The sequence below is a fragment of the Chiloscyllium plagiosum genome, unplaced genomic scaffold, assembly GCF_037043375.1.
Source record: "Chiloscyllium plagiosum isolate Xiang-an unplaced genomic scaffold, Cpla_swu_hap1 HiC_scaffold_21, whole genome shotgun sequence".
Taxonomy (NCBI): domain Eukaryota; kingdom Metazoa; phylum Chordata; class Chondrichthyes; order Orectolobiformes; family Hemiscylliidae; genus Chiloscyllium; species Chiloscyllium plagiosum.
Genome location: NW_028270159.1, coordinates 54,608,649 through 54,632,120, shown reverse-complemented (window position 1 = coordinate 54,632,120; position 23,472 = coordinate 54,608,649).

Below are 23,472 nucleotides of genomic sequence, written 5' to 3'. Positions count from 1 at the left end.
TGGTCTGTGAGTGTGTATTGGTCTGTGAGTGTGTACTGGTCTGTCAGTGTGTATTGGTCTGTGAGTGTATATTCATCTGTCAGTGTGTATTGGCCTGTGAGTGTGTATTGGCCTGTGAGTGTGTATTGGTCGGGGAGTGTGTATTGGTTGTTCGTGTACATTGGCCTGCAAGTGTGTATTTGTCCATGAGTGTGCATTGGTCTATGAGTGTGTATTGGTCTGTGAGTGTGTATTGGTCCGTGAGTCTGTATTGGCCTGTGAGTGTGTATTGGTCTGTCCGTGTGTATTGGCCTGTGAGTGTGTATTGTTCCGTGAGTGTGTATTGGCCTTTGAGTGTGTATTGGTCTGTGAGTGTGTATTGGTTTGTGAGTGTGTATTGGTCTGTGAGTGTGTATTGACCTGTCAGTGTGTATTAGCCTGTGAGTTTGTATTGGTCTGTGAGTGTGTATTGATCTGTCAGTTTGTATTGGCCTGTGAGTGTGTATTGGCCCGTGAGTGTGCATTGGTCTGTCAGTGTGTATTGGTCTGTCAGTGTGTATTGGCCTGTGAGTGTGTATTGGTCTGTGAGTGTATATTGGTCTGTCACTGTATATTGGTCTGTGAGTGTGTATTGTTCTGTGAGTGAGTGTTGGTCCATGAGTGTGTATTGGCCTGTTAGTATTTATTGGTCTGTGAGTGTGTATTGGTCTGTGAGTGTGTATTGGTCTGTCGGTGTCTATTGGTCTGTGAGTGTGTATTGTTCTGTGAGTGAGTGTTGGTCCATGAGTGTGTATTGGCCTGTTAGTATTTATTGGTCTGTGAGTGTATATTGACCTGTGAGTGTGTATTGGCCCGTGAGTGTGGTTTGGTCTGTGAGTGTGTATTGGTCTGTGAGTGTGTATTGGTCTGTGATTGTGCATTGGCCTGTGCGTGTATATTGGTCTGTGAGTGTATATTCATCTGTCAGTGTGTATTGGCCTGTGAGTGTGTATTGGTCGGGGAGTGTGTATTGGTCTGTCAGTGTGTATTGTTCTGTGAGTGAGTGTTGGTCCATGAGTGGGTATTGGCCTGTTAGTATTTATTGGTCTGTGAGTGTGTATTGACCTGTGAGTGTGTATAGGCCTGTGAGTGTGTTTTGGTCTGTGAGTGTGTATTGGTATGTGTGTGTGTATTGGTCCGTCAGTGTGTTCTGGTCTGTGAGTGTGTATTGGCCTGTGAGTGTGTATTGGTCTGTAAGTGTGTATTGGTCTGTGATTGTGTATTGGTCTGTGAGTCTGTATTGGCCTGTCAGTGTGTATTGGCCTGTCAGTGTGTATTGGTCTGTCAGTGTGTATTGGCCTGTGAGTGTGTATTGGTCTGTGAGTGTGTATTGGCCTGGGAGTGTGTAATTGTCTGTGAGTGTGTATTGGTCCGTGAGTGTGTTTTGGTCCGTGAGTGTGTTTTGGTCTGTCAGTGTGTCTTGGTCTGTGAGTGTGTAATGGTCTGTGAGTGTGTATTGGTCTGTGAGTGTGTAATTGTCTGTGAGTGTGTATTGGTCCGTGAGTGTGTATTGGTCTGTCAGTGTGTATTGGCCTGTGTGTGTGTAATGGTCTCTGTGTGTGTATTGACCTGCCAGTTTTGTATTAGCCTGTGAGTTTGTATTGGTTCATGAGTGTGTATTGGTCTGTGAGTGTGTATTGGTCTGTCAGTGTGTATTGGCCTGTGAGTATGTAATGGCTTGTGAGTGTGTATTGGTCTGTGAGTGTGTAATTGTCTGTGAGTGTGTATTGGTCCGTGAGTGTGTATTGGTCTGTGAGTGTGTATTGGTCTGTGAGTGTGTAATGGTCTCTGTGTGTGTATTGACCTGTCAGTGTGTATTAGCCTGTGAGTTTGTATTGGTCCATGAGCGTGTATTGGTCTGTGAGTGTGTATTGGTCTGTCAGTGTGTACTAGTCTATGAGTGTGTATTGGTCTGTGAGTGTGTATTGGTCTATGAGTCTGTATTGGTCCGTGAGTGTGTACTGGTCTGTCAGTGTGTATTGGTCTGTGAGTGTATATTCATCTGTCAGTGTGTATTGGCCTGTGAGTGTGTATTGTTCGGGGAGTGTGTATTGGTTGTTCGTGTACATTGGCCTGCGAGTGTGTATTTGTCCGTGACTGTGCATTGGTCTGTCAGTGTGTCTTGGTCTGTGAGTGCGTAATGGTCTGTGAGTGTGTATTGGTCTGTGAGTGTGTAATTGTCTGTGAGTGTGTATTGTTCCATGAGTGTGTATTGGTCTGTCAGTGTGTATTGGCCTGTGAGTGTGTAATGGTCTCTGTGTGTGTATTGACCTGTCAGTGTGTATTAGCCTGTTGGTTTATATTGATTCATGAGTGTGTATTGGTCTGTGAGTGTGTAGTGGTCTGTGAGTGTGTATTGGCCTGTGAGTGTGTATTGGTCTGTGAGTGTGTAATTGTCTGTGAGTGTGTATTGGTCCGTGAGTGTGTATTGGTCTGTGAGTGTGTATTGGTCTGTGAGTGTGTAAAGGTCTCTGTGTGTGTGTATTGACCTGTCAGTGTGTATTAGCCTGTGAGTTTGTATTGGTACGTGAGTGTGTATTGGTCTGTGAGTGTGTATTGGTCTGTCAGTGTGTACTAGTCTATGAGTGAGTATTGGTCTGTGAGTGTGTATTGGTCTATGAGTCTGTATTGGTCCGTCAGTGTGTATTGGCCTGTGAGTGTGTATTGGTCTGTCAGTGTGTATTGGTCTGTGAGTGTGTATTGGTCTGTGAGTGTGTATTGGTCTGTGATTGTGTATTGGTCTGTGAGTCTGTATTGGCCTGTCAGTGTGTATTGGCCTCTGAGTTTGTGTTGGGCTGTGAGTGTGTATTGGTCTGTGAGTGTGCATTGGCCTGTGAGTGTATATTGGTCTGTCAGTGTATATTGGCCTGTTAGTGTCTATTGTTCCATGACTGTGTCTTGGCCTGTGAGTGTGTATTGCTCCGTGAGTGTGTATTGACCTGTGAATGTGTATTGGTCTGTCAGTGTGTATTGCTGTATGAGTGTGTGTTCGTCCGTGAGTGTTTATTGGTCCGCGAGTGCGTTTTGGTCCGTGAGTGTGTTTTGGTCTGTCAGTGTGTCTTGATCTGTGAGTGCGTAATGGTCTGTGAGTGTGTATTGGTCTGTGAGTGTGTAATTGTCTGTGAGTGTGTATTGGTCCGTGAGTGTGTATTGGTCTGTGAGTGTGTATTGGCCTGTGAGTGTGTAATGGTCTCTGTGTGTGTATTGACCTGTCAGTGTGTATTAGCCTGTGAGTTTATATTGGTTCATGAGTGTGTATTGGTCTGTGAGTGTGTAGTGGTCTGTGAGTGTGTATTGGCCTGTGAGTGTGTATTGGTCTGTGAGCGTGTAATTGTCTGTGAGTGTGTATTGGTCTGTCAGTGTGTATTGTTCTGTGAGTGAGTGTTGGTCCATGAGTGTGTATTGGCCTGTTAGTATTTATTGGTCTGTGAGTGTGTATTGACCTGTGAGTGTGTATAGGCCTGTGAGTGTGTTTTGTTCTGTGAGTGTGTATTGGTATGTGTGTGTGTATTGGTCCGTCAGTGTGTTCTGGTCTGTGAGTGTGTATTGGCCTGTGAGTGTGTATTGGTCTGTAAGTGTGTATTGGTCTGTGATTGTGTATTGGTCTGTGAGTCTGTATTGGCCTGTCAGTGTGTATTGGCCTGTCAGTGTGTATTGGTCTGTCAGTGTGTATTGGCCTGTGAGTGTGTAATTGTTCCATGAGTGTGTATTGGCCTGTGAGTTTGTTTTGGTCTGTCAGTGTGTCTTGGTCTGTGAGTGTGTAATGGTCTGTGAGTGTGTAATGGTCTGTGAGTGTGTATTGGCCTGTGAGTGTGTAATGGTCTGTGAGTGTGTATTGGTCTGTGAGTGTGTATTGGTCTGTGAGTGTGTAATTGTCTGTGAGTATGTATTGGTCCGTGAGTGTGTATTGGTCTGTCAGTGTGTATTGGCCTGTGAGTGTGTAATGGTCTCTGTGTGTGTATTGACCTGTCAGTTTTGTATTAGCCTGTGAGTTTGTATTGGTTCATGAGTGTGTATTGGTCTGTAAGTGTGTATTGGTCTGTCAGTGTGTATTGGCCTGTGAGTGTGTATTGGTCTGTGAGTGTGTATTGGTCTGTGAGTGTGTAATTGTCTGTGAGTGTGTATTGGTCCGTGAGTGTGTATTGGTCTGTGAGTGTGTATTGGTCTGTGAGTGTGTAATGGTCTCTGTGTGTGTATTGACCTGTCAGTGTGTATTAGCCTGCGAGTTTGTATTGGTCCATGACCGTGTATTGGTCTGTGAGTGTGTATTGGTCTGTCAGTGTGTACTAGTCTATGAGTGTGTATTGGTCTGTGAGTGTGTATTGGTCTATGAGTCTGTATTGGTCCGTGAGTGTGTACTGGTCTGTCAGTGTGTATTGGTCTGTGAGTGTATATTCATCTGTCAGTGTGTATTGGCCTGTGAGTGTGTATTGGCCTGTGAGTGTGTATTGTTCGGGGAGTGTGTATTGGTTGTTCGTGTACATTGGCCTGCGAGTGTGTATTTGTCCGTGAGTGAGCATTGGTGTATGAGTGTGTATTGGTCTGTGAGTGTGTATTGGCCTGTCAGTGAGTATTGGTCCGTGAGTCTGTATTGGCCTGTGAGTGTGTATTGGTCTGTCAGTGTGTATTGGCCGGTGAGTGTGTATGGGTCCATGAGTGTGTATTGGTCTGTCAGTGTGTATTGGTCTGTCAGTGTGTATTGGTCCGTCAGTGTGTTGTGGTCTCTGAGTGTGTATTGGTCTGTGAGTGTGTATTGGTCTGTGATTGTGTATTGGTCTGTGAGTCTGTATTGGCCTGTCAGTGTGTATTGGCCTCTGAGTTTGTATTGGGCTGTGAGTGTGTATTGGTCTGTGAGTGTGCATTGGCCTGTGAGTGTATATTGGTCTGTCAGTGTATATTGGCCTGTTAGTGTCTATTGTTCCATGACTGTGTCTTGGCCTGTGAGTGTGTATTGGTCCGTGAGTGTGTATTGACCTGTGAATGTGTATTGGTCTGTCAGTGTGTATTGCTGTATGAGTGTGTGTTCGTCCGTGAGTGTTTATTGGTCCGCGAGTGTGTTTTGGTCCGTGAGTGTGTTTTGGTCTGTCAGTGTGTCTTGGTCTGTGAGTGCGTAATGGTCTGTGAGTGTGTATTGGTCTGTGAGTGTGTAATTGTCTGTGAGTGTGTATTGGTCCGTGAGTGTGTATTGGTCTGTCAGTGTGTATTGGCCTGTGAGTGTGTAATGGTCTCTGTGTGTGTATTGACCTGTCAGTGTGTATTAGCCTGTGAGTTTATATTGGTTCATGAGTGTGTATTGGTCTGTGAGTGTGTAGTGGTCTGTGAGTGTGTATTGGCCTGTGAGTGTGTATTGGTCTGTGAGTGTGTAATTGTCTGTGAGTGTGTATTGGTCTGTCAGTGTGTATTGGTCTGTGAGTGTGTATTGGTCTGTGAGTGTGTAAAGGTCTCTCTGTGTGTGTATTGACCTGTCAGTGTGTATTAGCCTGTGAGTTTGTATTGGTACTTGAGCGTGTATTGGTCTGTGAGTGTGTATTGGTCTGTCAGTGTGTACTAGTCTATGAGTGTGTATTGGTCTGTGAATGTGTATTGGTCTATGAGTCTGTATTGGTCCGTCAGTGTGTATTGGCCTGTGAGTGTGTATTGGTCTGTCAGTGTGTATTGGTCTGTCAGTGTGTATTAGTCTGTGAGTGTGTATTGGTCTGTGATTGTGTATTGGTCTGTGAGTCTGTATTGGCCTGTCAGTGTGTATTGGCCTCTGAGTTTGTATTGGGCTGTGAGTGTGTATTGGTCTGTGAGTGTGCATTGGCCTGTGAGTGTATATTGGTCTGTCAGTGTATATTGGCCTGTTAGTGTCTATTGTTCCATGACTGTGTCTTGGCCTGTGAGTGTGTATTGGTCCGTGAGTGTGTATTGACCTGTGAATGTGTATTGGTCTGTCAGTGTGTATTGCTGTATGAGTGTGTGTTCGTCCGTGAGTGTTTATTGGTCCGCGAGTGCGTTTTGGTCCGTGAGTGTGTTTTGGTCTGTCAGTGTGTCTTGATCTGTGAGTGCGTAATGGTCTGTGAGTGTGTATTGGTCTGTGAGTGTGTAATTGTCTGTGAGTGTGTATTGGTCCGTGAGTGTGTATTGGTCTGTCAGTGTGTATTGGCCTGTGAGTGTGTAATGGTCTCTGTGTGTGTATTGACCTGTCAGTGTGTATTAGCCTGTGAGTTTATATTGGTTCATGAGTGTGTATTGGTCTGTGAGTGTGTAGTGGTCTGTGAGTGTGTATTGGCCTGTGAGTGTGTATTGGTCTGTGAGTGTGTAATTGTCTATGAGTGTGTATTGGTCTGTCAGTGTGTATTGGTCTGTGAGTGTGTATTGGTCTGTGAGTGTGTAAAGGTCTCTGTGTGTGTGTATTGACCTGTCAGTGTGTATTTGCCTGTGAGTTTATATTGGTTCATGAGTGTGTATTGGTCTGTGAGTGTGTAGTGGTCTGTGAGTGTGTATTGGCCTGTGAGTGTGTATTGGTCTGTGAGTGTGTAATTGTCTGTGAGTGTGTATTGGTCCGTGAGTGTGTATTGGTCTGTGAGTGTGTATTGGTCTGTGAGTGTGTAAAGGTCTCTGTGTGTGTGTATTGACCTGTCAGTGTGTATTAGCCTGTGAGTTTGTATTGGTACGTGAGCGTGTATTGGTCTGTGAGTGTGTATTGGTCTGTCAGTGTGTACTAGTCTATGAGTGTGTATTTCTCTATGAGTGTGTATTGGTCTATGAGTCTGTATTGGTCCGTCAGTGTGTATTGGTCTGTGAGTGTGTATTGACCTGTGAGTGTGTATTGGTCTGTCAGTGTGTATTGGCCTGTGACTGTGTTTTGGTCTGTAAGTGTGTATTGGTCTGTCAGTGTGAATTGGTCTGTCAGTGTGTATTGTTCTGTGAGTGAGTGTTGGTCCATGAGTGTGTATTGGCCTGTTAGTATTTAGTGGTCTGTGAGTGTGCATTGGTCTGTGAGTGTGTATTGGTCTGTCAGTGTGTATTGGTCTGTCAGTGTGTATTGTTCTGTGAGTGAGTGTTGGTCCATGAGTGTGTATTGGCCTGTTAGTATTTATTGGTCTGTGAGTTTGTATGACCTGTGAGTGTGTATTGGCCTGTGAGTGTGTTTTGGTCTGTGAGTGTGTATTGGTATGTGTTTGTGTATTGGTCCGTCAGTGTGTTCTGGTCTGTGAGTGTGTATTGGCCTGTGAGTGTGTATTGGTCTGTAAGTGTGTATTGGTCTGTGATTGTGTATTGGTCTGTGAGTCTGTATTGGCCTGTCAGTGTGTATTGGTCTGTCAGTGTGTATTGGTCTGTCAGTGTTTATTGGCCTGTGAGAGTATATTGGTCTGTCACTGTATATTGGCCTGTGAGTGTGTATTGTTCCATGAGTCTGTATTGACCTGTGAGTGTGTATTGTTCCGTGAGTGTGTTTTGGTCCGTGAGTGTGTTTTGGTCTGTCAGTGTGTCTTGGTCTGTGAGTGCGTAATCGTCTGTGAGTCTGTATTGGCCTGTGAGTGTGTATTGGTCTGTCAGTGTGTATTGGCCTGTGAGTGTGTATTGTTCCGTGAGTGTGTATTGGCCTGTCAGTGTGTATTGGTCTGTGAGTGTGTATTGGTATGTGTGTGTGTATTGGTCCGTCAGTGTGTATTGGTCTGTGAGTCTGTATTGGCCTGTCAGTGTGTATTGTTCTGTCACTGTGTATTGGTCTGTCAGTGTGTATTGGCCTGTGAGTGTATATTGGTCTGTCACTGTATATTGGCCTGTGAGTGTGTATTGTTCCATGAGTGTGTATTGGCCTGTGAGTGTGTAATGGTCCGTGATTGTGTATTGACCTGTGAGTGTGTATTGGCCTGTGAGTGTATATTGTTCTGTCACTGTATATTGGCCTGTGAGTGTGTATTGTTCCATGAGTGTGTATTGGTCTGTGAGTGTGTATTGACCTGTCAGTGTGTATTAGCCTGTGAGTTTGTATTGGTCTGTGAGTGTGTATTGGTCTGTCAGTGTGTATTGGCCTGTGAGTGTGTATTGGCCCCATGAGTGTGTATTGGTCTGTCAGTGTGTATTGGTCTGTCAGTGTGTATTGGTCCGTCAGTGTGTTGTGGTCTGTGAGTGTGTATTGGTCTGTGAGTGTGTATTGGTCTGTGATTGTGTATTGGTCTGTGAGTCTGTATTGGCCTGTCAGTGAGTATTGGTCTGTGAGTGTGTATTGGCCTGTGAGTGTATATTGGTCTGTCAGTGTATATTGGCCTGTGAGTGTGTATTGTTCCATGAGTATGTATTGGCCTGTCAGTGTGTATTGGTCTGTGAGTGTGTATTGGTCTGTGAGTCTGTATTGGTCTGTGAGTCTGTATTGGCCTGTCAGTGTATATTGGTCTGTGAGTGTGTATTGGCCTGTGAGTGTATATTGGTCTGTCAGTGTATATTGGCCTGTGAGTGTGTATTGTTCCATGAGTGTGTATTGGCCTGTGAGTGTGTATTGGTCCGTGAATGTGTATTGACCTGTGAGTGTGTATTGGTCTGTCAGTGTGTATTGCTGTATGAGTGTGTGTTCATCCGTGAGTGTATTTTGGTCTGTGAGTGTGTATTGGTCCGTGAGTGTGTATTGGTCTGTCAATGTGTATTAGTCTGTGAGTGTGTAATGGCCTGTGAGTGTGTATTGGTCGGGGAGTGTGTATTGGTCTGTGAGTGTATATTGGTCTGTCACTGTATATTGGCCTGTGAGTGTGTATTGTTCCATGAGTGTGTATTGGCCTGTGAATGTGTATTGTTCCGTGAGTGTGTTTTGGTCCGTGAGTGTGTTTTGGTCTGTCAGTGTGTCTTGGTCTGTGAGTGCGTAATGGTCTGTGAGTGTGTATTGGTCTGTGAGTGTGTAATTGTCTGTGAGTGTGTATTGGTCCGTGAGTGTGTATTGGCCTGTCAGTGTGTATTGGCCTGTGAGTGTGTAATGGTCTCTGTGTGTGTATTGACCTGTCAGTGTGTATTAGCCAGTGAGTTTGAATTGGTTCATGAGTGTGTATTGGTCTGTCAGTGTGTATTGGCCTGTGAGTGTGTATTGGTCTGTGAGTTTGTAATTGTCTGTGAGTGTGTATTGGTCCGTGAGTATGTTTTGGTCCGTGAGTGTGTTTTGGTCTGTCAGTGTGCCTTGGTCTGTGAGTGCGTAATGGTCTGTGAGTGTGTATTGGTCTGTGAGTGTGTAATTGTCTGTGAGTGTGTATTGGTCCGTGAGTGTGTATTGGCCTGTCAGTGTGTATTGGCCTGTGATTGTGTAATGGTCTCTGTGTATGTATTGACCTGTCAGTGTGTATTAGCCTGTGAGTTTGAATTGGTTCATGAGTGTGTATTGGTCTGTCAGTGTGTATTGGCCTGTGAGTGTGTATTGGTCTGTGAGTGTGTAATTGTCTGTGAGTGTGTATTGGTCCGTGAGTGTGTATTGGTCTGTGAGTGTGTATTGGTCTGTGAGTGTGTAATTGTCTCTGTGTGTGTATTGACCTGTCAGTGTGTATTAGCCTGTGAGTTTGTATTGTTCCGTGAGCGTGTATTGGTCTGTGAGTGTGTATTGGTCTGTCAGTGTGTACTAGTCTATGGGTGTGTATTGGTCTGTGAGTGTGTCTTGGTCTATGAATCTGTATTGGTCTGTGAGTGTGTATTGGTCTGTCAGTGTGTATTGGTCTGTGAGTGTATATTCATCTGTCAGTGTGTATTGGCCTGTGAGTGTGTATTGGTCGGGGAGTGTGCATTGGTTGGTCGTGTACATTGGCCTGCGAGTGTGTATTTGTCCGTGAGTGTGCATTGGTCTATGAGTGTGTATTGGTCTGTGAGTGTGTGTTGGTCTGTGAGTGTGTATTGGCCTGTCAGTGTGTATTGGTCCGCGAGTCTGTATTGGCCTGTGAGTGTGTATTGGTCTGTCAGTGTGTATTGGCCTGTGAGTGTGTATTGTTCCGTGAGTGTGTATTGGCCTTTGAGTGTGTATTGGTCTGTGAGTGTGTATTGGTTTGTGAGTGTGTATTGGTCTGTGAGTGTGTATTGACCTGTCAGTGTGTATTAGCCTGAGAGTTTGTATTGGTCTGTGAGTGTGTATTGGTCTGTCAGTGTGTATTGGCCTGTGAGTGTGTATTGGCCCGTGAGTGTGTATTGGTCTGTCAGTGTGTATTGGTCTGTCAGTGTGTATTGGCCTGTGAGTGTGTATTGGTCTGTGAGTGTATATTGGTCTGTCACTGTATATTGGCCTGTGAGTGTGTATTGTTCCATGAGTGTGTATTGGTCTGTGAGTGTGTATTGACCTGTCAGTGTGTATTAGCCTGTGAGTTTGTGTTGGTCTGTGAGTGTGTATTGGTCTGTCAGTGTGCATTGGCCTGTGAGTGTGTATTGGCCCGTGAGTGTGTATTGGTCTGTCAGTGTGTATTGGTCTGTCAGTGTGTATTGGTCCGTCAGTGTGTTGTGGTCTGTGAGTGTGTATTGGTCGGTGAGTGTGTATTGGTCTGTGATTGGGTATTGGTCTGTGAGTCTGTATTGGCCTGTCAGTGTGTATTGGTCTGTGAGTGTGTATTGGCCTGTGAGTGTATATTGGTCTGTCAGTGTATATTGGCCTGTGAGTGTGTATTGTTCCATGAGTATGTATTGGCCTGTCAGTGTGTATTGGTCTGTGAGTGTGTATTGGTCTGTCAGTGTATATTGGCCTGTGAGTGTGTATTGTTCCATGAGTGTGTATTGGCCTGTGAGTGTGTATTGGTCCGTGATTGTGTATTGACCTGTGAGTGTGTATTGGTCTGTCAGTGTGTATTGCTGTATGAGTGTGTGTTCATCCGTGAGTGTGTTTTGGTCCGTGAGTGTGTATTGGTCCGTGAGTGTGTTTTGGTCTGGCAGTGTGTCTTGGTCTGTGAGTGTGTAATGGTCTGTGAGTGTGTATTGGTCTGTGAGTGTGTAATTGTCTGTGAGTGTGTATTGGTCCGTGAGTGTGTAATTGTCTGTGAGTGTGTATTGGTCCGTGAGTGTGTTTTGGTCTGTCAATGTGTATTAGTCTGTGAGTGTGTAATGGTCTCTGTGTGTGTATTGACCTGCCAGTGTGTATTAGCCTGTGAGTTTGTATTGCTCCGTTAGTGTGTATTGTTCCATGAGTGTGTATTGGTCCGTGAGTGTGTATTGGCCTGTGAGTGTGTATTGGTCCGTGAGTGTGTATTGGCCTGTGAGTGTGTATTGGTCTGTCAGTATTTATTGGTCTGTGAGTGTGTATTGGCCTGTGAGTGTGTATTGGTCTGTAAGCATGTATTGGTCTGTGATTGTGTATTGGTCTGTGAGTCTGTATTGGCCTGTCAGTGTGTATTGGTCTGTCAGTGTGTATTGGTCTGTCAGTGTGTATTGGCCTGTGAGTGTGTATTGGTCTGTGAGTGTGTATTGGCCTGTGAGTGTATATTGGTCTGTCACTGTATATTGGCCTGTGAGTGTGTATTGTTCCATGAGTGTGTATTGGCCTGTGAGTGTGTATTGTTCCGTGAGTGTGTTTTGGTCCGTGAGTGTGTTTTGGTCTGTCAGTGTGTCTTGGTCTGTGAGTGCGTAATGGTCTGTGAGTGTGTATTGGTCTGTGAGTGTGTAATTGTCTGTGAGTGTGTATTGGTCCGTGAGTGTGTATTGGTCTGTCAGTGTGTATTGGCCTGTGAGTGTGTAATGGTCTCTGTGTGTGTATTGACCTGTCAGTGTGTATTAGCCTGTGAGTTTGTATTGGTTCATGAGTGTGTATTGGTCTGTGAGTGTGTGTTGGTCTGTGAGTGTGTATTGGCCTATGAGTGTGTATTGGTCTGTGAGTGTGTAATTGTCTGTGAGTGTGTATTGGTCCGTGAGTGTGTATTGGTCTGTGAGTGTGTATTGGTCTGTGAGTGTGTAATTGTCTCTGTGTGTGTATTGACCTGTCAGTGTGTATTAGCCTGTGAGTTTGTATTGGTCCGTGAGCGTGTATTGGTCTGTGAGTGTGTATAGGTCTGTGAGTGTGTAATTGTCTCTGTGTGTGTATTGACCTGTCAGTGTGTATTAGCCTGTGAGTTTGTCAGTGTGTACTAGTCAATGAGTGTGTATTGGTCTGTGAGTGTGTATTGGTCTTTGAGTCTGTATTGGTCAGTGAGTGTGTATTGGTCTGTCAGTGTGTATTGGTCTGTGAGTGTATATTCGTCTGTCAGTGTGTATTGGCCTGTGAGTGTGTATTGGTCGGGGAGTGTGTATTGGTTGTTCGTGTACATTGGCCTGCGAGTGTGTATTTGTCCGTGAGTGTGCATTGGTCTATGAGTGTGTATTGGTCTGTGAGTGTGTATTGGTCTGTGAGTGTGTATTGGCCTGTCAGTGTGTATTGGTCCGTGAGTCTGTATTGGCCTGTGAGTGTGTATTGGTCTGTCAGTGTGTATTGGCCTGTGAGTGTGTATTGGTCCGTGAGTGTGTATTGGTCTATGAGTGTGTATTGGCCTGTGAGTGTGTATTGGGTCTGTGAGTGTGTATTGGTCTGTGAGTGTGTATTGGTCTGTCATTGTGTATTGGTCTGTGTGTGTATAATGTTCTGTCAGTGTGTATTGGTCCATGAGTGTGTATTGGCCTGTGAGTGTGTCTTGGTCTGTGAGTGTGTATTGGTCTGTCAGTGTGTATTGGCCTGTGAGTGTGTATTGGTCCGTGAGTGTGTATTGGTCTGTGTTTGTGTATTGGCTTGTGAGTGTGTATTGGCCTGTGAGTGTATATTGGGTCTGTGAGTGTGTATTGGTCAGTCAGCGTGTATTGGTCTGTGTGTGTATATTGGTCTGTCAGCGTGTATTGGTCCGTGAGAGTGTATTGGCCTGTGAGTGTGTATTGGTCTGTCAGTGTATATTGGCCTGTGAGTGTGTATTGGTCTGTGAGTGTGTATTGGCCTGTCAGTATGTATTGGTCCGTGAGTCTGTATTGGCCTGTGAGTGTGTATTGGTCTGTCAGTGTGTATTGGCCTGTGAGTGTGTATTGGTCCGTGAGTGTGTATTGGTCAATGAGTGTGTATTGGCCTGTGAGTGTGTATTGGGTCTGTGAGTGTGTATTGGTCTGTGAGTGTGTATTGGTCTGTCAGTGTGTATTGGTCTGTGTGTGTATAATGTTCTGTCAGTGTGTATTGGTCCATGAGTTTGTATTGGCCTGTGAGTGTGTCTTGGTCTGTGAGTGTGTATTGGTCTATTAGTGTGTATTGTTCCGTGAATGTGTATTGGTCTGTGAGTGTGTATTGATCTGTGTGTGTGTATTGGTCTGTCAGTGTGTATTGGCCTGTGAGTCTATATTGGGTCTGTGAGTGTGTATTGGTCAGTCAGCGTGTATTGGTCTGTGTGTGTATATTGGTCTGTCAGCGTGTATTGGTCCGTGAGAGTGTATTGGCCTGTGAGTGTGTATTGGTCTGTCAGCGTGTATTGGTCTGTGAGTGTGTATTGACCTGTGAGTGTGTATTGGTCCGTGAATGTGTATTGCTGTATGAGTGTGTGTTCGTCCGTGAGTGTGCATTGGTCCGTGAGTGTGTATGGTCTGTGAGTGTTTATTGGTCTATGAGCATGTATTGGCCTGTGTGTGTGTATTGGTCCGTGAGTGTATATTGGACTGTGAGTGTGTATTGGTCTGTGAGTGTGTATTGGTCTGTCAGTGTGTATTGGTCTGTGAGTGTGTATTGGCCTGTGAGTCTGTATTGGCCTGTGAGTGTGTTTTGGCCTGTGAGTGTGTATTGGTCTGTGAGTGTGTATTGGTCTATCAGTGTGTATTGGCCTGTGAGTGTGTATTGGTCCGTGAGTGTGTATTGGTCTGTGAGTGTGTATTGGCCTGTGAGTGTGTATTGGTCTATGAGTGTGTATTGTTCCGTGAATGTGTATTGGTCTGTGAGTGTGTTTTGATCTGTGTGTGTGTATTGGTCTGTCAGTGTGTATTGGCCTGTGAGTGTGTATTCGGTCTGTGAGTGTGTATTGGTCTGTGAGTGTGTATTGGTCTGTCAGTGTGTATTGGTCTGTGTGTGTATATTGGTCTGTCAGCGTGTATTGGTCCATGAGTGTGTATTGGCCTGTGAGTGTGTATTGGTCTGTAAGTGTGTATTTGTTTGTCAGTGTGTATTGGTCTGTGAGTGTGTATTGGTCTGTCAGTGTGTATTGGCCTGTGAGTGTGTATTGGTCCGTGAGTGTGTATTGGCCTGTGAGTGTGTATTGGTCTGTCAGTGTGTATTGGTCTGTGTGTGTATATTGGTCTGTCTGCGTGTCTTGGTCCGTGAGTGTGTATTGGCCTGTGAGTGTGTATTGGTCTGTCAGTGTATATTGGCCTGTGAGTGTGTATTGCTCCATGAGTGTGTATTGGCCTGTGTGTGTGTGTTGGTCCATGAGTGTGTATTGGCCTGTGAGTGTGTTTGACCTGTGAGCGTGTATTGGTCCCTGAGTGTTTATTGGTCTGTGAGTGTGTATTGGTCCGTGAGTGTGTATTGCTGTATGAGTGTGTGTTCGTCCGTGAGTGTGCATTGGTCCGTGAGTGTGTATTGGTCTGTGAGTGCTTATTGGTCTATGAGCATGTATTGGCCTGTGTGTGTGTATTGGTCCGTGAGTGTGTTTTGGTGTGTCAGTATTTATTGGTCTGTGAGTGTGTATTGACCTGTGAGTGTGTATTGGTCTGTCAGTGTGTATTGGCCTGTGAGTGTGTTTTGGCCTGTGAGACTGTATTGGACTGTGAGTTTGTATTGGTCTGTCAGTGTGTATTGGCCTGTGAGTGTGTATTGGTCCGTGAGTGTGTATTGGTCTGTGAGTGTGTATTGGCCTGTGAGTGTGTATTGGTCTATGAGTGTGTATTGTTCCGTGAATGTGTATTGGTCTGTGAGTGTCTATTGGCCTGTGAGTGTGTTTTGGTCTGTGTGTGTGTATTGGTCTGTCAGTGTGTATTGGCCTGTGAGTATGTATTGGGTCTGTGAGTATGTATTGATCTATGAGTATGTATTGGTCTGTCAATGTGTATTGGTCTGTGAGTGTGTACTCATCTGTCAGTGTGTATTGGCCTGTGAGTGTGTATTTGTCCGTGAGTTTGCATTGGTCTAAGAGTGTGTATTGGTCTGTGAGTGTGTATTGGTCTGTGAGTGTGTATTGGCCTGTCAGTGCGTATTGGTCCGTGAGTCTGTATTGGCCTGTGAGTGTGTATTGGTCTGTCAGTGTATATTGGCCTGTGAGTGTGTATTGGTCTGTGAGTGTGTATTGGTCTGTGAGTGTGTATTGGCCTGTGAGTGTGTATTGGTCTACGATTGTGTATTGTTCCGTGAATGTGTATTGGTCTGTGAGTGTGTATTGATCTGTGTGTGTGTATTGGTCTGTCAGTGTGTATTGGCCTGTGAGTGTATTGGTCCGGGAGTGTGTAATGGTCTGTCAGTGTGTATTGGCCTGTGAGTGTGTATTGGTCCGTGAGTGTGTATTGGTCTGTGAGTGTGTATTGGCCTGTGAGTGTGTATTGGTCTATGAGTGTGTATTGTTCCGTGAATGTGTATTGGTCTGAGAGTGTGTATTGATCTGTGTGTGTGTATTGGTCTGTCAGTGTGTATTGGCCTGTGAGTGTGTATTGGGTCTGTGAGTGTGTATTGGTCTGTGAGTGTGTATTGGTCTGTCAGTGTGTATTGGTCTGTGTGTGTATATTGGTCTGTCAGCGTGTATTGGTCCGTGAGTGAGTATTGGCCTGTGAGTGTGTATTGGTCTGTCAGTGTGTATTGGCCTGTGAGTGTGTATTGCTCCATGAGTGTGTATTGGCCTGTGTGTGTGTGTTGGCCTGTGAGTGTGTATTGGCCTGTGAGTGTGTTTGACCTGTGAGTGTGTATTGGTCCCTGAGTGTTTATTGGTCTGTGAGTGTGTATTGGTCCGTGAGTGTGTATTGCTGTATGAGTGTGTGTACGTCCGTGAGTGTGCATTGGTCCGTGACTGTGTATTGGTCTGTGAGTGCTTATTTGTCTATGAGCATGTATTGGCCTGTGTGTGTGTATTGGTCCGTGAGTGTGTTTTGGTCTGTCAGTATTTATTGGTCTGTGAGTGTGTATTGACCTGTGAGTGTGTATTGGTCTGTCAGTGTGTATTGGCCTGTGAGTGTGTTTTGGTCTGTGAGACTGTATTGGACTGTGAGTGTGTATTGGTCTGTCAGTTTGTATTGGTCTGTGAGTGTGTCTTGGCCCGTGAGTCTGTATTGGCCTGTGAGTGTGTATTGGCCTGTGTGTGTGTATTGGTCTGTGAGTGTGTTTTGGTCTATCAGTATTTATTGGTCTGTGGGTGTGTATTGACCTGTGAGTGTGTATTGGTCTCTCAGTGTGTATTGGCCTGTGAGTGTGTTTTGGTCTGTGAGTGTGCATTGGTCTGTCACTATTTATTGGTCTGTGAGTGTGTATTGGTCCGTAGGTTTTTATTGGTCTGTCAGTGTGTATTGGCCTTTGAGTGTGTTTTGGTCTGTGAGTGTGTACTAGTCTATGAGTGTGTATTGGCCTGTCAGTGTGTATTGGTCTATGAGTCTGTATTGGTCAGTGAGTGTGTATTGGTCTGTCAGTGTGTATTGGTCTGTGAGTGTATATTCATCTGTCAGTGTGTATTGGCCTGTGACTGTGTATTGGTCCGTGAGTGTGTATTGAACTGTGAGTGTGTATTGGTCCGTAAGTGTGTATTGGCCAGTGAGTGTGTATTGGTCTGTCAGTGTATATTGGCCTGTGAGTGGGTATTTGTCCGTGAGTGTGCATTGGTCTATGAGTGTGTATTGGTCTGTGAGTGTGTATTGGCCTGTCACTGTGTATTGGTCCATGAGTGTGTATTGGCCTGTGAGTGTGTATTGGTCTGTCAGTGTATATTGGCCTGTGAGTGTGTATTGTTCCGTGAGTGTGTATTGGCCTGTGAGTGTGTATTGGTCCGTGAGTGTGTATTGGTCTGTGAGTGTGTATTGGTCCATGAGTGTGTATTGGTCTGTGAGTGTGTATTGGTTTGTCAGTGTGTATTGGCCTGTGAGTGTGTCTTGGTCTGTGAGTGTGTATTGGTCTGTCAGTGTGTATTGGCCTGTGAGTGTGTATTGGTCCGTGAGTGTGTATTGGTCTGTGAGTGTGTATTGGCCTGTGAGTGTGCATTGGTCTATGAGTGTGTATTTTTCCGTGAATGTGTATTGGTCTGTGAGTGTGTATTGATCTGTGTGTGTGTATTGGTCTGTCAGTGTGTATTGGCCTGTGAGTGTGTATTGGGTCTGTGAGTGTGTATTGGTCTGTCAGTGTGTATTGGTCTGTCTGCGTGTATATTGGTATGTCTGCGTGTATTGGTCTGTGAGTGTGTATTGGCCTGTGAGTGTGTATTGGTCTGTCAGTGTATATTGGCCTGTGAGTGTGTATTGCTCCGTGAGTGTGTATTGGCCTGTGAGTGTGTGTTGGTCCATGAGTGTGTATTGGCCTGTGAGTGTGTTTGACCTGTGAGTGTGTATTGGTCCCTGAGTGTTTATTGGTCTGTGAGTGTGTATTGACCTGTGAGTGTGTATTGGTCCATGAATGTGTATTGCTGTATGAGTGTGTGTTCTTCCGTGAGTGTGCATTGGTCCGTGAGTATGTATTGGTCTGTCAGTATTTATTGGTCTGTGAGTGTGTAATGACCTATGAGTGTGTATTGGCCTGTGAGTGTGTTTTGGTCTGTGATTGTGTATTGGACCGTGATTGTGTATTGGTCTGTGAGTGTGTATTGGTCTGTGAGTGTGTATTGGTCTGTCAGTGTGTATTGGCCTGTGAGTCTGTATTGGCCTGTGAATGTGTTTTGGCCTGTGAGTGTGTATTGGTCTGTGAGTGTGTATTGGTCTATCAGTGTGTATTGGCCTGTGAGTGTGTATTGGTCCGTGAGTGTGTATTGGTCTATGAGTGTGTATTGGCCTGTGAGTGTGTATTGGGTCTGTGAGTGTGTAATGGTCTGTGATTGTGTATTGGTCTGTCAGTGTGTATTGGTCCATGAGTGTGTATTGGCCTGTGAGTGTGTCTTGGTCTGTGAGTGTGTATTGGTCTGTCAGTGAGTATTGGCCTGTGAGTGTGTATTGGTCCATGAGTGTGTCTTGGTCAGTGAGTGTGTATTGGCCTGTGAGTGTGTATTGGTCTATGAGTGTGTATTGTTCCGTAAATGTGTATTGGTCTGTGAGTGTGTATTGATCTGTGTGCGTGTATTGGTCTGTCAGTGTGTATTGGCCTGTGAGTGTGTATTGGGTCTGTGAGTGTGTATTGGCCTGTCAGTGTGTATTGGTCTGTGTGTGTATATTGGTCTGTCAGCGTGTATTGGTCCGTGAGTGTGTATTGGCCTGTGAGTGTGTATTGGTCTGTCAGTGTTTTTTGGCCTGTGAGTGTGTATTGCTCCGTGAGTGTGTATTGGTCTGTCAGTATTTATTGGTCTGTGAGTGTGTATTGACCTATGAGTATGTATTGATCTGTCAGTGTGTATTGGCCTGTGAGTGTGTTTTGGTCTGTGAGTGTGTATTGGACTGTGAGTGTGTATTGGTCTGTGAGTGTGTATTGGTCTGTGAGTGTGTATTGGTCTGTCAGTGTGTATTGGCCTGTGAGTCTGTATTGGCCTGTGAGTGTGTTTTGGCCTGTGAGTGTGTATTGGTCTATGAGTGTGTATTGGTCTATCAGTGTGTATTGGCCTGTGAGTGTGTATTGGTCCGTGAGTGTGTATTGGTCTGTGAGTGTGTATTGGCCTGTGAGTGTGTATTGGTCTATGAGTGTGTATTGTTCCGTGAATGCGTATTGGTCTGTGAGTGTGTTTTGATCTGTGTGTGTGTATTGGTCTGTCAGTGTGTATTGGCCTGTGAGTGTGTATTGGGTCTGTGAGTGTGTATTGGTCTGTGAGTGTGTATTGGTCTGTCAGTGTGTATTGGTCTGTGTGTGTATATTGGTCTGTCAGCGTGTTTTGGTCCATGAGTGTGTGTTGGCCTGTGAGTGTGTATTGGTCCATGAGTGTGTATTGGTCTGTAAGTGTGTATTGGTTTGTCAGTGTGTATTGGCCTGTGAGTGTGTATTGGTCTGTGAGTGTGTATTGGTCTGTCAGTGTGTATTGGCCTGTGAGTGTGTATTAGTCCGTGAGTGTGTATTGGTCTGTGAGTGTGTATTGGCCTGTGTGTATTGGTCCATGAGTGTGTATTGTTCCGTGAATGTGTATTGGTCTGTGAGTGTGTATTGGTCTGTCAGTGTGTATTGGTCTGTGTGTGTATATTGGTCTGTCAGCGTGTATTGGTCCATGAGTGTGTATTGGCCTGTGAGTGTGTATTGGTCCATGAGTGTGTATTGGTCTGTAAGTGTGTATTGGTTTGTCAGTGTGTATTGGTTTGTCAGTGTGTATTGGTCTGTGAGTGTGTATTGGTCTGTCAGTGTGTATTGGCCTGTGAGTGTGTATTCGTCCGTGAGTGTGTATTGGTCTGTGAGTGTGTATTGGCCTGTGTGTATTGGTCTATGAGTGTGTATTGTTCCGTGAATGTGTATTGGTCTGTGAGTGTGTATTGATCTGTGTGTGTGTATTGGTCTGTCAATGTGTATTGGTCTGTGAGTGTATATTCATCTGTCAGTGTGTATTGGCCTGAGAGTGTGTATTGGTCCGGGAGTGTGTATTGGCCTGTGAGTGTGTATTGGTCTGTCAGTGTATATTGGCCTGTGAGCGTGTATTGTTCCGTGAGTGTGTATTGGCCTGTGAGTATGTATTGGTCTGTGAGTGTGTATTGGCCTGTGAGTGTGTATTGATCTACGATTGTGTATTGTTCCGTGAATGTGTATTAGTCTGTGAGTGTGTATTGATCTGTGTGTGTGTATTGGTCTGTGTGTGTGTATTGGTCCATGAGTGTGTCTTGGTCAGTGAGTGTGTATTGGTCTGTGAGTGTGTATTGGTCTATGAGTGTGTATTGTTCCGTGAATGTGTATTGGTCTGTGAGTGTGTATTGATCTGTGTGTGTGTATTGGTCTGTCAGTGTGTATTGGCCTGTGAGTGTGTATTGGGTCTGTGAGTGTGTATTGGTCTGTCAGTGTGTATTGGTCTGTGTGTGTATATTGGTCTGTCAGCGTGTATTGGTCCGTGAGTGTGTATTGGTCTGTGAGTGTGTATTGGTCTGTCAGTGTATATTGGCCTGTGAGTGTGTATTGCTCCGTGAGTGTGTATTGGTCTGTCAGTATTTCTTGGTCTGTGAGTGTGTATTGACCTATGAGTATGTATTGATCTGTCAGTGTGTATTGGCCTGTGAGTGTGTTTTGGTCTGTGAGTGTGTATTGGACTGTGAGTGTGTATTGGTCTGTGAGTGTGTATTGGGTCTGTGAGTGTGTATTGGTCTGTCAGTGTGTATTGGCCTGTGAGTCTGTATTGGCCTGTGAGTGTGTTTTGGCCTGTGAGTGTGTATTGGTCTGTGAGTGTGTATTGGTCTATCAGTGTGTATTGGCCTGTGAGTGTGTATTGGTCCGTGAGTGTGTATTGGTCTGTGAGTGTGTATTGGCCTGTGAGTGTGTATTGGTCTATGAGTGTGTTTTGATCTGTGTGTGTGTATTGGTCTGTCAGTGTGTATTGGCCTGTGAGTGTGTATTGGGTCTGTGAGTGTGTATTGGTCTGTGAGTGTGTATTGGTCTGTCAGTGTGTATTGGTCTGTGTGTGTATATTGGTCTGTCGGCGTGTTTTGGTCCATGAGTGTGTGTTGGCCTGTGAGTGTGTATTGGTCCATGAGTGTGTATTGGTCTGTAAGTGTGTATTGGTTTGTCAGTGTGTATTGGCCTGTGAGTGTGTATTGGTCTGTGAGTGTGTATTGGTCTGTCAGTGTGTATTGGCCTGTGAGTGTGTATTGGTCCGTGAGTGTGTATTGGCCTGTGTGTATTGGTCTATGAGTGTGTATTGTTCCGTGAATGTGTATTGGTCTGTGAGTGTGTATTGGTCTGTCAGTGTTTATTGGTCTGTGTGTGTATATTGGTCTGTCAGCGTGTATTGGTCCATGAGTGTGTATTGGCCTGTGAGTGTGTATTGGTCCATGAGTGTGTATTGGTCTGTAAGTGTGTATTGGTTTGTCAGTGTGTATTGGCCTGTGAGTGTGTATTGGTCTGTGAGTGTGTATTGGTCTGTCAGTGTGTATTGGCCTGTGAGTGTGTATTGGTCCGTGAGTGTGTATTGGTCTGTGAGTGTGTATTGGCCTGTGTGTATTGGTCTATGAGTGTGTATTGTTCCGTGAATGTGTATTGGTCTGTGAGTGTGTATTGATCTGTGTGTGTGTATTGGTCTGTCAATGTGTATTGGTCTGTGAGTGTATATTCATCTGTCAGTGTGTATTGGCCTGTGAGTGTGTATTGGTCCGGGAGTGTGTATTGGCCTGTGAGTGTGTATTGGTCTGTCAGTGTATATTGGCCTGTGAGTGTGTATTGTTCCATGAGTGTGTATTGGCCTGTGAGTATGTATTGGTCTGTGAGTGTGTATTGGCCTGTGAGTGTGTATTGGTCTACGATTGTGTATTGTTCCGTGAATGTGTATTGGTCTGTGAGTGTGTATTGATCTGTGTGTGTGTATTGGTCTGTCAGTGTGTATTGGCCTGTGAGTGTATATTGGGTCTGTGAGTGTGTTTTGGTCTATGAGTGTCTATTGGTTTGTCATTGTGTATTGGCCTGTGAGTGTGTATTGGTCTGTGAGTGTGTATTGACCTGTGAGTGTGTATTGGTCTGTCAGTGTGTATTGGCCTGTGAGTGTGTTTTGGTCTGTGAGACTGTATTGGACTGTGAGTGTGTATTGGTCTGTCAGTGTGTATTGGCCTGTGAGTCTGTATTGGCCTGTGAGTATGTTTTGGCCTGTGAGTGTGTATTGGTCTGTGAGTGTGTATTGGTCTATCAGTGTGTATTGGCCTGTGAGTGTGTATTGGTCCGTGAGTGTGTCTTGGTCTATGAGTGTGTATTGGCCTGTGAGTGTGTATTGGGTCTGTGAGTGTGTAATGGTCTGTGATTGTGTATTGGTCTGTCAGTGTGTATTGGTCCATGAGTGTGTATTGGCCTGTGAGTGTGTCTTGGTCTGTGAGCGTGTATTGGTCTGTCAGTGAGTATTGGCCTGTGAGTGTGTATTGGCCTTTGAGTGTGTATTGGTCTATGAGTGTGTATTGTTCCGTGAATGTGTATTGGTCTGTGAGTATGTATTGATCTGTGTGTGTGTATTGGTCTGTCAGTGTGTATTGGCCTGTGAGTGTGAATTGGGTCTGTGAGTGTGTATTGATCTGTGTGTGTGTATTGGTCTGTGTGTGTGTATTGGTCCATGAGTGTGTCTTGGTCAGTGAGTGTGTATTGGTCTGTGAGTGTGTATTGGTCTATGAGTGTGTATTGTTCCGTGAATGTGTATTGGTCTGTGAGTGTGTATTCATCTGTGTGTGTGTATTGGTCTGTCAGTGTGTATTGGCCTGTGAGTGTGTATTGGGTCTGTGAGTGTGTATTGGTCTGTCAGTGTGTATTGGTCTGTGTGTGTATATTGGTCTGTCAGCGTGTATTGGTCCGTGAGTGTGTATTGGCCTGTGAGTGTGTATTGGTCTGTCAGTGTATATTGGCCTGTGAGTGTGTATTGCTCCGTGAGTGTGTATTGGTCTGTCAGTATTTATTGGTCTGTGAGTGTGTATTGACCTATGAGTATGTATTGATCTGTCAGTGTGTATTGGCCTGTGAGTGTGTTTTGGTCTGTGAGTGTGTATTGGACTGTGAGTGTGTATTGGTCTGTGAGTGTGTATTGGTCTGTGAGTGTGTATTGGTCTGTCAGTGTGTATTGGCCTGTGAGTCTGTATTGGCCTGTGAGTGTGTTTTGGCCTGTGAGTGTGTATTGGTCTGTGAGTGTGTATTGGTCTATCAGTGTGTATTGGCCTGTGAGTGTGTATTGGTCCGTGAGTGTGTATTGGTCTGTGAGTGTGTATTGGCCTGTGAGTGTGTATTGGTCTATGAGTGTGTTTTGATCTGTGTGTGTGTATTGGTCTGTCAGTGTGTATTGGCCTGTGAGTGTGTATTGGGTCTGTGAGTGTGTATTGGTCTGTGAGTGTGTATTGGTCTGTCAGTGTGTATTGGTCTGTGTGTGTATATTGGTCTGTCGGCGTGTTTTGGTCCATGAGTGTGTGTTGGCCTGTGAGTGTGTATTGGTCCATGAGTGTGTATTGGTCTGTAAGTGTGTATTGGTTTGTCAGTGTGTATTGGCCTGTGAGTGTGTATTGGTCTGTGAGTGTGTATTGGTCTGTCAGTGTGTATTGGCCTGTGAGTGTGTATTGGTCCGTGAGTGTGTATTGGCCTGTGTGTATTGGTCTATGAGTGTGTATTGTTCCGTGAATGTGTATTGGTCTGTGAGTGTGTATTGGTCTGTCAGTGTTTATTGGTCTGTGTGTGTATATTGGTCTGTCAGCGTGTATTGGTCCATGAGTGTGTATTGGCCTGTGAGTGTGTATTGGTCCATGAGTGTGTATTGGTCTGTAAGTGTGTATTGGTTTGTC